Genomic DNA, 12,238 nt, shown 5'->3' with positions numbered 1-12,238 from the left:
CCTTGGGTTCAATTTGCCCCTCCTTCCAAATCTCATAACGCTTTTCATAGGCAAAACCTGAAGCAAGACCCGCTCTCCAACCATAAATGAAACATCAAAAACCTTCCGGTACGCGTAACTCTTTTGTCTAGACTGGGCTGTGCGAAGTCTATCCTGAATCACCTTAACCTTCTCCAAAGTGTCATGAACCAAGTCTGTGCCTAATAATCTAGCCTCGCCCGACTCGAACCAACCCACTGGTGACCTATACTGCCTACCATACAGAGCCTCATACAGTGCCATCTAAATGCTAGACTGATAACTGTTATTGTAGGCAAACTCCGCAAGTGGCAAGAATTGATCCTAAGAACCTCCAAACTTCATCACACACGCACGGAGCATATCCTCAAGAATCTAAAAAGTGTGTTCGAACTGTCCATCTGTCTGGGGGTGAAATGTTGTGCTCAACTCCACTCGAGTACCCAACTCATGTTGTACGACTCTCCAAAATCGTGATATAAGTTGCGTGCCCCGGTCAGAGATGATGGATACTGGCACGCCATGAAGTCTGACAATCTCATGGATATAAACTCGAGTCAGCTGCTCGGAAGAATAGGTGGTCATAACAGGAAGGAAATGAGCTGACTTGGTCAGCTTATCTACAATCACCAAAACTGCATCAAACTTTCGCTGAGTCCGTAGGAGTCCAACAACAAAATCCATAGTGATCCGCTCCCATTTCCACTCCGGAATCTCTATCTTCTGAAGTAAACCACTCGGCCACTGATGCTCATACTTCACCTACTGGCAATTTAGACACCGAGCAACATACTCCACTATATCCTTCTTCATTCTACGCCACTAATAATGCTACCTCAAGTCCTCATACATCTTTACGGCACCCGAATGAATAGAGTGTCGCGAGCTGTGAGCCTCTTAAAGAATCAACTCGTGCAAACCATCCACATTAGGCACACATAGCCTCCCTGCATCCTCAAAGCACCATCATCCCCAATAGTGACCTCCTTAGCATCATTGTGCTGAACTGTGTCCTTAAGGACAAGAAAATGAGGGTCATCATACTGATGCTCCCTGATACGATCATACAGAGAAGACCGAGAGACCACACAAGCCAATAATTGACTAGGCTCAGATATATCCAATCTCACAAACTAGTTGGCTAAGGCCTGAACATCCAACGCCATGGGCCTCTCTACTGTAGGTAAATAAGCCAAGCTCCCCCAAACTCTCTGCCCGGCGACTCAAAGCACCGGCCACCACATTGGCCATCCCTAGATGGTACAAAATAGTGATATCATAATCATTAAGTTGCTCTAACCACCTCCTCTGACGCAAATTAAGATCCTTCTACTTGAACAGATGTTACAAACTCTGGTGGTCACTGTAGATCTCACATGGGACACTGTATAAATAGTGCCTCCAAATCTTCAACACATGAATAATAGCAGCTAACTAAAGGTCATGGACAAGATAGTTCTTTTCATGCACCTTCAGTTATCTGGATGTGCAGCCAATCACTCTACAATCCTATATCAACAACGCACCGAGGCCAACTCACGACGCAATATAATAGACTATATATGACCCCGAACCTATAGGCAATATCAATACTGATGTTATAGTCAAAGTTGTCTTGAGCTTTTGAAAGATCTCCTCACACTCTTCCGTCCACCTGAACGGAGCACCCTTCTATGTCAGCCTGGTCATAGGTGCTGCAATAGATGAGAATACCTCAACAAATCGATGGTAATAACCCTCCAAACCAAGAAAAATATGGATCTCTATAGCTGAGGATGGTCTAGTCCAACTCTGCACTACTTCTACTTTCTTTGGATCCACCTTGATCCCTTCACTCGACACTACGTGACCCAAAAATGCCACGGAATCCAACTAGAACTCACATTTTAAGAACCTCGCATATAATTTCTTTTCTCTTAATGTCTGAAGCACTGTCCTCAGATACTGCTCATGATCTTCTCAACTCCGGGAGTATACCAGAATGTAATCAATAAAGAAAATGACGAACGAGTCAAGATATGGCCAGAATACACTTTGCATCAAATGCATAAATACGGCTGGGGTATTGGTGAGCCCAAATGACATAACAAGGAACTCGTAATGACCATACCGAGTCCTGAAAGCAGTCATCAGGATATCTAGCTCCTAAATCTTCAACTGATGATAACCTGAACACAAATCAATCATGGAAAACACTCGAGCACCCTGTAACTGATCAAATAGGTCATCTATACGAGGCAAAGGACCAGTTCTTCACTGTAACTTTGTTCAACTGGCAATAATCAATGTATATACACATAGAACTATCCTTTTTCTTCACAAACAAGATATGAGCACCCCAAGGTGACACATTGGGCCGAATAAAGCCTTTATCAAGCAATTCTTGTAACTGTTCCTTCACCTCATTCAACTTAGAAGGAGCCATATGATAAGGAGTAATAGAGATGGGTTGAGTGCCCGGCAACAAATCAATGTCATGCCCAGAAGATCAACTGGAAACATATCAGGGAAAGCCCGCACTACTGGGACTGAATCAACTATAGGGGTATCAATACCGACATCTCGCCCCTCCACTCTAATCGTGGTAAACCTGGCATAGCCAGTATCACAGTCTTGGCGTGACAATCAAGAATAGCATAATGGGGTGACAACCAGTCCATGCCCAAGATCACATCAAAATCTACTATACTGAGCAATAATAAATTAGCTCTGGTCTCAAAACCGTAAGAGCAATCAAACACGACTGATAAATTCGGTCCATAACAACAGAATCTCCCACAGGAGTAGAAATATAAACAAGGTAACTCAAAGAATCACGAGATACACCCAACTGCGGGGAAAAATAAGAGGACACATAGTAATAAGTAGAGCTTGGATCGAATAGAACCGATGCATCTCTATGACAGACTGGAACAATACCTATAATGACAGAATCGGAAGCAACAACCTATGTATAGGCAGGAAGGGCATAGAATCTAGCCTGGCCTTCCCCTCTAGGGTGACCTCTACCTCCTTGGCCACCACTTCTAGCTGGAAGAGCAGGTGGCGTGGAAACTGGTGTTGTGATCATAGCCTAGGAACCCTGTGGAGCACGTTGTGGCTTAGAAGTCTGTGGAGTTGCACCCTCCTAAGTCTAGGGCAATCCCTCACCATATGGCATGTGTCACCACACTCAAAACAAGCTCTAGGAGGACGTGGCGGCTTTGACTGGCTTGGGCCAGGTCTGCTGGACTGACCACTAAAAGCACCCCGTGCAGGAGGCGCACTAGATACTGGAGGTGCATAATACGGCTCCTGAGATTTGGGAGGAGCCGGAATACCACAGGTTACTGGAAGAGCTGAATGAACGAGACGACTCATATAACTCCTACCATGATGAACTGAAACTGGGGTACGGGCACCAGAATAATGGCCTGACTCTCGAGACCTCTTGTCCTCTCTCTTCTTCCTATCCCAGGCAAGCATGCCCTCTACTCTCCTAGCAATACTCACCACCTGCTAATACGCGATATCCATCTCTAACTCATGGGCCATACTAGACCTGATGCTGGGAATGAGACCCTCAATAAACTGTCGAACTCTCTCTCGAACTATAGAAACCAATGCCAGTGTATATTTGGCCAAGTCATTGAAATGAACAGCATACTCCAAAACAGTCATAGCACCCTGGCGCAAATGCTCAAACTCCACGCGCCATGCGTCCCTGAGGCTCTGAGGGACATACTCCCTCAAAAACATATCCGAGAACTGAGTCCATGTAAGGGAAGCTGCCTCAGCCGGACTGTCCAACTCAAAAGTATGCCACCACTAATAGACTACCCCTCGAAGATGGAAGGCGGTGAAAGAAACCCCACTCGACTCTGTTATGCCCATAGTGCGGAGGTATGGTGGCACTCCTCTAGAAATTCCTGAGCATCCTCTGATGCTAGACCACTAAATGTAGGAGGGTCATACTTCTTATACCTCTCAAGCCTCCGCTCCTTCTCCTCTGAAACGGTTACCCTATCCTCGGGCTGAGTTGGGGCTACTGGTGGTGCCTGTATAACCTATGGGATCTAATCAACCTAAACCCGCTGCTCTGGGGTGCGGGCGGTGGGAGTCTATGCTCCTCCCCCGGCCTAAGATGTGGCTGCAGCAAGGGTAATCTACCCTGCCTGAGCTAGAGTGTTATACATGCTCATGAACTGTGCATGAGCTAGAGTGTAGGTGCATGGGCTCTAGCTGGAGCTACCGGTGGCTCCTCTGTAGCAGCTCACGTGGGTGCTCTGGTTGCACCAGCCACCATGTGCATGTCCTCAGCCTCTATCCCGGCCCCGGCCTCTGGTGGCTCTAAAAGGGGGCATGGGTGCCTGGTCATCTGTGAGAGAATAGAAGACCGAAGTTTAGAATTTCTAAGTCAATAATCTCACACGATAATGAATTAAATGAAGTGAAATTTTCTTAATAGCTTCGTAGCCTCTCGAAGATAAGTACAGACATCTCCGTGCCGATCCGCGATATTCTAATAAACTGGCATATGCCTCATGACTTCTATGAACCTAGACCTCAGATACCAACTTGTCACGACACAAGTTCTCCCTCCGTGAACCGTTATGATGGCACCTAGTCTCTACGACTAGGTATGCCTAATATTATGTGTAAATGAAACGAAACATGAAAACTAAATATTTAATAGGTAAATTTAATTAAGAAGTTTAGATGTCGCTTGGCATATACAATAAACACTCCCGAACTGAACATAAATGCTCCCAAAACCCGAAATATCATGAGTCACAAGCTACAGAAGTAAATAGTGCTTCTAAACTCCAGAAAACTATCAACGAAGAAAATACAAGAAGTCTTTAACTTAAGGAAGATTAGAGAGGGACTTCTAGGTCTGAGGACGTGGCAAATATACCTCGAAGTCTCTAAGATCACCTTGCCTCACTGGAAATATGGCTGCGAAGATGTACCTGGATCTGCATACGAAAAACATGTGTAGGAAAGGGCATGAGTACACCACAGTAGTACCTAGTAAGTGCCAAGCCTAACCTCGGTCGAGTACTAACGAGATCAAGTCAGGGCCCTAATGGTATATATGTATAATAAGATAATACAGTATGAAATAACGCAGTAAAGATAAGTGTAGGAAAGGGCATGAGTACACCACAACAGTAAACAGTAAGTGCCAAGCCTAACCTCAGTTGAGTAGTAATGAGATCAGGTCAGGGCCCTACTGGTATATATGTATAATAAGATAATACAGTATGAAATAACGCAGTAAAGAAAAGTACTAATAGTGAACGAGAATAAAATCACAGAAAAACAATAACATACACAGAGATCGCAACAGGGGATCTCCTGGGATACCGTCCCGTAGTCCTAAACGTAAATGTATAGGGGATCTCCTAGGATACCTTCTCGTAGTCCCAAACGTAAATATGCAGGGGGATATCCCAGAATACCATTCCGTAGTCCCAAAGTAAATATCCAATACAAGGAAATCTCCGGGATATTGTCCTGTAGTTCCAAACATAAACGTATAGGGGGATCTCCCGGAATACCGTTCCGTAGTCCAAAGTAAATATACACCTCAATCAACATAAATAACAGTTTTAGCAAGGAAATCTACAATTTAGATTAAATTTGTATCAAAGAAGACAAGTAATTTTGCACTAAACATGCTACACAGAATTCAGGTAGGTCGTTAAGGCAGTTAAGACAGTTAAGGTACGTAGGCATGCTTTCCTATGCTAAACAGGATAGTACATATACAAGTATTGCTCAATTAAAGGAAAGAATAGATATTTGCTTAATGAAAACAGGGTTTTTCCATAAATAGCCTGTGTATGCACTCGTCACCTTACGTATAGGGCACTCACATATCAAACAGTACCAAATCCTAAGGGGAGTTCTCCCATACAAGGTTAGGCAAGCCACTTACCTCGAACCAAGCTCAAATCAATCCAAAATCACGCTTTTGCTACGAGTATCCCACTCCGAGTGGCCCAAATCTAATCAAATCAATTACATAATGTAAATATAGCTACAAACAACTAATTTAACTAATGAAATCAAACCTAAGGTGAGAAAATAGAAAAACGCCAAATATCCTCCCCGGGCCCACGTTTCGGAATCGAGTAAAAGTAACAAATTATGAACACTCATTCACTCACGAGTCTAACCATACTAAATTCACTCAAATCCGATACCAAAATCTCGATCAAAATCCCAAAATTCGGCCTAAGAACTTTTCTTAATTTTTTCCAATTTTTCACCCCAAATCCGAAATTAAATGATAAAATTAAGCTTAGATTAATGGGTTATAATCAAAAGGAGTAATCATTACCCACAAACTTCCTCCGAAAGTCTCTCCAAATTTCACCTTCTACCGAGCTCTCAATCAAATTTTGGAGTTATGAACTCAAACCCTCGAATTCTCTCTTTTATGCCCAGTGATTTCCACTTCTGCGCTCCTAGGACCGCATCTGTGGAAGAATCATCGCAGGTGCGAAATCCAATTAACTGGGTTGGGGCCACATCTGCGGGCACTGGGCCGCATCTGCGAGCCCGCTTCTGCGGTCCCCCAACCGCACCTGCGATCCCAGCTGACAAGGCCTAAATCTGCATCTGCGACTCCTTAACCGCTTCTGCAGCTCTGTACCTGCGGTCCAAAATGCGCAGGTGCGAAAACAACAGGTGCTGCAACTTCAGCAAAATGCATAAGTCTCAAACCAATCTGTTAAGCACCCAAAACTCACCCGAGGGCCCCGGGACCTCAACCAAATATACGAACCAATCCTAAAACATCATACGAACTTAGCCGAGCCCTTGAATCACATCAAACAACGCTAAAATCACGAATCACCCTCCAATCCAAACTTAATGAACTTGAAATTTTAAAATTCTACAACCGATGCCAAAACCGACCAAACCACGTCCGATTGACCCCAAATTTTGCACACAAGTCATATTCAACACTACGGACCTATTCCTATTTTCGGATCAGATTCCGACCCCGAAATCAAAAATTTCACTATCGGCCCGAAACTCAAAAATTTAACTTCGGCCATTTCAAGCCTAAATGAGCTACAGACCTCAAAAACACAATCCAGACACGCCCCTAAGCCCAAAATCACCCAACGGAGCTAACGAAATTTCATTCCGGAGCTGTCTTCGCACTGTTCCGACTATGGTCCAAATTCTAAGACTTAAGCTCTCATTTAGGGACTAAGTGTCCCAAAATACTCTGAAACTCAAAATGAATCATCCCGGAAAATCACAATAGCAGAAAAAGATACTTGGTATCAGTTAACAGGAGATCAAGGCATAACTTCTCAAAACGACCGGCTGGGTCGTTACATACCTATTACGACTCGTGCCTCTTTTAATGCATCTCTCCAGCTGTCGCTTTCTTAATGATCCATGTATCTTGTCACATCAGCTATATACATAAATAAACATGTAATATTTATTTTTACCAATATAGGGAGGGGAGGGATCAAAGTAATATACATATTATAGTCATAACAGGAAGCGTGCCTCCTTCTCTTTCAGAGATTGTCATTCTGTTATAGATAGATCATGGAGTGAACTATATATATGCCCATCTCTTGCTTTTTGAAGCTATTTGACTTCTGTTTTCCTTTTCTTATTGATGACAACGTTTTAGTTATTGTGTGCTCTCAATACTTTTACTGTAATAGTTATTGGTTCTCTCTTTCTTTTTTGTAGGCACTGGCTTTAGAAAGTGGCGCTCCGTTACCAAGTGGGCCAAGAATATCTTCGGAAGAAAGTAACAATGCTGATTCATCGAGTGCCAATTAGTAATCATGTTAGGATTAGCTATGACTGTCTTGAGTACAATTGTGTTGAATTACTCTTGAAACTTCAATACGTTGGATAATGAAATTTTGGAGAATTTATATTTTAATTTATTTGATAAATATTTTTCTAATTTAACCCTTTATATTTTGTGTTAAAATGAATGTTGGTGTTAGTGCATTTTAATATTAAAATGTATTATTTCTTGTGAGATAGTGATTATAAATTGGCAAGAAAGTGATCATTACTTTGGTGTAACTCATGAAACCACTAATGTCATGATCTACCACTTATTACCCACTAAAGCTTATATTTTATAACCACCAACCCATGTTCTACTATTTTAATATCTCACTACTTTATTTTTTTTAATTTTTTTTTTTGGCAATCCGCTAGGCAAGCGTCTAGGGCTAGTTTTTATTAATAAAAGAAAAGAAAAATACAACAATTAGGAAGTGTACAAATAAGGGGGACAATAGCATCGGTTTTGTTACCCATATGTCTTGACTATATAATCACTCATCTGCGCCTCACGTTGTCTTATGATGGCAGCCTCATGTAGAGGATTCATGGGGTAGCTGCCAGTAAAATCTCACGAGGGCATATAATCTCATAGCCGTGTGAATAATTTCGAAAGGCATAGGACCAAGGTAACACAAACTGGGCTAAACCTTACCTTACTATTCCTTACTACTTTATTATTTATTCTATGGAAAAAAATTTAGACCTATAAATAGGGATGTTTCTTCATTGTATTGTAGATGACAAAAATATATTAGTGTATATGAAAAAGTGAACTTGGTATAGTCAAAAAGAGAGTTAAGAGAAGGAGAAAATCTAAGTCTCCAATTTATTCTTTACAAAAGAGAATATTATTTTTGTTGAAGGAATTTGTTCATTTTGGTGGAGCTTTGGCCTCAACAACTTGTCCAGAGTTTGTTCGAGTCATACGACGTTGTCGGACTGTTGTATCCTAGAGGGGACAAGCCAAGAGTATTACTGTTGTACCAGTGAAGATGTTACCGCAGTGGGCTTGAATCCTCTTAAAGAGAGCAAGATATCTGCGCCTCAGCTTGAAGAATATTTATTTATTTTTCTTCATCTTATTTTTCAACTGTAGTTACTTGTATTTTCACCAACAATTTTAAGTAGATTCAAATTATTTTATGCAGTTGAAAAATAACGGATATCAAGGTAGAAGTTCAATCTCTTTAAGAGATAGAAGCAACAACAACAACAACTCAGTAAAATTCCACTAGTGGGGTCTAGGGAGGGTAGTGTGTACGCAGACCTTACCCCTATTCCGAAGGAGTAGAGCGACTATTTCCGAAAGATCATTGGCTCAAGAAAACAGAAAGACAAAAGGGAGACAATATTAGTATCACCACATAAATCATAGGAAAAATAGGAACAACATTAAATTCAAAAGAAAGATGCAAAGCACAAGCGATAGGTAGTAAATAGGTCATGCATTGAAAAGCATAATAGTAAGACACAATATTGCCAATAGCTATCTTAGACAAAGATCCTACCAGACTAGTCACATAGAGGTACGATGTAAGGCAAGACTCAACTACCTACTAACTTACAACCCTAATACTCGACCTCCACATTTTCCTATCAAGTGTCATATCCTCGGAAATCTGAAGCCTCGCCATATCCTGCCAGATTACCTCTCCCCAATACTTCTTAGGTCGCCCCTACCTCTTCTCGTGCCCTCCACAACCAACCGCCCACACCTCCTTGCCGGGGCATCTGGGCTTATCCTCTGAACATGGCCGAACCATCTGAGTCTCGCTTCCCGCATCTTGTCATCAATGGGAGCCACATACACCTTCTCCCGAATATCTCATTCTTAATCTTATCCATCCTAGTGTGCCCGCACATCCACCTCAACATTCTCATTTCTACTACTTTCATCTTCTGGATATGTGAGTTCTTAACAGGCCAACACTCAGCCCCATACATCATGGTCGGTCTAATCACCGCTTTATAGAACTTACCTTTGAGTATCGGTGGCACTATCTTGTCACATAGGACTCTAGATGCTAACCTCCACTTCATCTATCATACCCCAATACTTTTTCTACTTGCTTAGCTCAAGCGGAGGAAAGGTATAGAATTTTTACCTTATATTTTCATGAATATGTGATATATTGTTTTCATGAAAAATAAATTTTATAATGATAAAAATAGTGGTGGTAAAAAAAATTCTTGCATGAATAATTTGAGTATTCATGCATGAGGAAAAATTGGTTAAATCAAGAAGTGTGATAAGTGCATTTACGATAAGTCTTGGAATAATTCACATGTAATCCGTTGCCTATATGTTGATGATTTATTAATATTTAGCTCTAATATGAATGTTATTGGGGAAACTAAAAGTATGCCTAGTAGCTATTTTGACATGAAAGATTTGTATGAGGCAAATTTTATTCTTGAAATAAAAATTTAATAAAACATGTGATGCAAGTTTCCATGACTAGCCACATTATGTTGAGAAAATTTTGAAAAGAATAATTTTATAGGTTGCAAGCATGTTGTAACTCCTTTTGATTCAAGTGTTATTTCATGTACAAAGTGATAATGATGTGATAAATCAAAAGGAATATGCTAGCTTAAATGGAAGCTTGAGAATATGTGGCTGATTACACTTCATATGAGATTGCATACGCAGTATGAGTACTTAGCAGGTTTACAAGAAAGCGAGGTAATGAACATTGGCATGTCATAAGAGTTATGAGGTATTTACTTGGAACAAAAACCTATGGGTTATCATATAAAAAATATCCTGTTGTACTTGAAGGCTTTTCTGATGCAGATTAGAACATTTTATCTTTGAGAGGTGGTGCTATTTGTTGGAAATTTAAAAAATAATATTGCTAACTCTACCATGGAGGTTGAACTAATTGTTTTAGGTTCAGCTAGTGAGAAAGTGAAGTGGTTGAGAGATTTATTATTTCAAATTCCTTATTTTGAAAAATCATTTTTTCCTATTTTAATTTATTGTGATAGCACCGCTGCTATTGGTAGAGTATAACACTGTTACTAGAACGGAAAATCCAGACCCATAAGGAGAAAAATATAATATTGTGAGTCATTTGATAAGTAGTATTATTAATGTTGATTATGTGATAATCTTGCAGATCCACTAACCAAGGTTTTGGCAACAGAAAGGCTCTGGAGTACATCGAGGGGGATGTGATTGAAGCCCATAAACTCATAAGCCATATATGAGGAAACCCAACCTGGGGAATAGAGATCCTATAACCAGGTACAATGGGAAGAACGAATCATATGATGGCTTGGTTTGAAATGCACTGTCTTTATTGTTCCATCCCTATGGTGTAAGTGCATTTATCCTGCAACGATTTGCGAGGTTGAGTTTTTTATCAACTCTTAATGAAAATTTGTAGCTCGTACGAGTGAGGTATTAGAGTTACAGGAGCACCCTTGACAGATTTAACCTGTCTGAGTGTGGAAGTAGGCCGCTTCCTATGAGAATTGGGCTTATTCTCAAAAACACTCATGAAAACAGGGATAGCACAAGGTCATAATGTGCTAGCTAATAAAGCTCATGTCAACACCTTGATTATTATATGTAAGCAGTGATACTTTATTTCCCTAAAGCAGTTATAATTTAAGTCTGAGACCACTACTGACTCTAGAGTAGAGATCATGATTTTACTAAGTGGAGGTTCAATGCAGAGCGCACCTTTATTATGCATAATAGTCTTCCTTCAACTGGTAGACTCTCTTATTTTAATATTAAAAGGAGTGGGGGAATGTTGGTGTTAGTGCATTTCAATATTAAAATTATAATATTAAAGTGCATTATTTCTTGTGAGATAGTGGTTATAAATTGGCAAGAAAGTGGTCATTACTTTGGTGTAAATCATGAAACCCCTAATGTCATGATCTACCATTTATTACCCACTAAAGCTTATATTTTGTAACCACCGACTCATGTTCTACTATTTTAATATCCCACTACTTTGTTATTTATTCTATGGAAGAAATTTTACACCTATAAATAGTGGTGTTTCTTCCTTGTGTTGTAGATTAGAAAAATATGGTAGTGTATATGAAAAAAGTAAACTTGGTGTAGTCAAAAAGAGAGTTAAGAGAATAAAAAATTTAAGTTTCCAATTTATTCTCTACAAAAGAGAATATTACTTTTCTTGAAGGAAGGTGTTCATCTTGGTGGAGCTTTGGACTCAATAACTTGTCCAGATTTTGTTTGATTCATACGACGTTGTCGGGCTGTTATATCCTGGAGGGGACAAGTCAAGAATATTACTGGTGGACCGGTGAAGATGCTACCGCAGTAGGCTTAGGTCTCCTTAAAGACAGCCAGATATCCGCGCCTTAGCCTGAAGAATATTTATTTATTTTTCTTCATCTTATTTTTTAACTA

Source organism: Nicotiana tabacum, chromosome 3 (assembly GCF_000715075.1).
Source record: "Nicotiana tabacum cultivar K326 chromosome 3, ASM71507v2, whole genome shotgun sequence".
Lineage (NCBI taxonomy): Eukaryota > Viridiplantae > Streptophyta > Magnoliopsida > Solanales > Solanaceae > Nicotiana > Nicotiana tabacum.
This window is presented reverse-complemented; position numbering follows the sequence as displayed.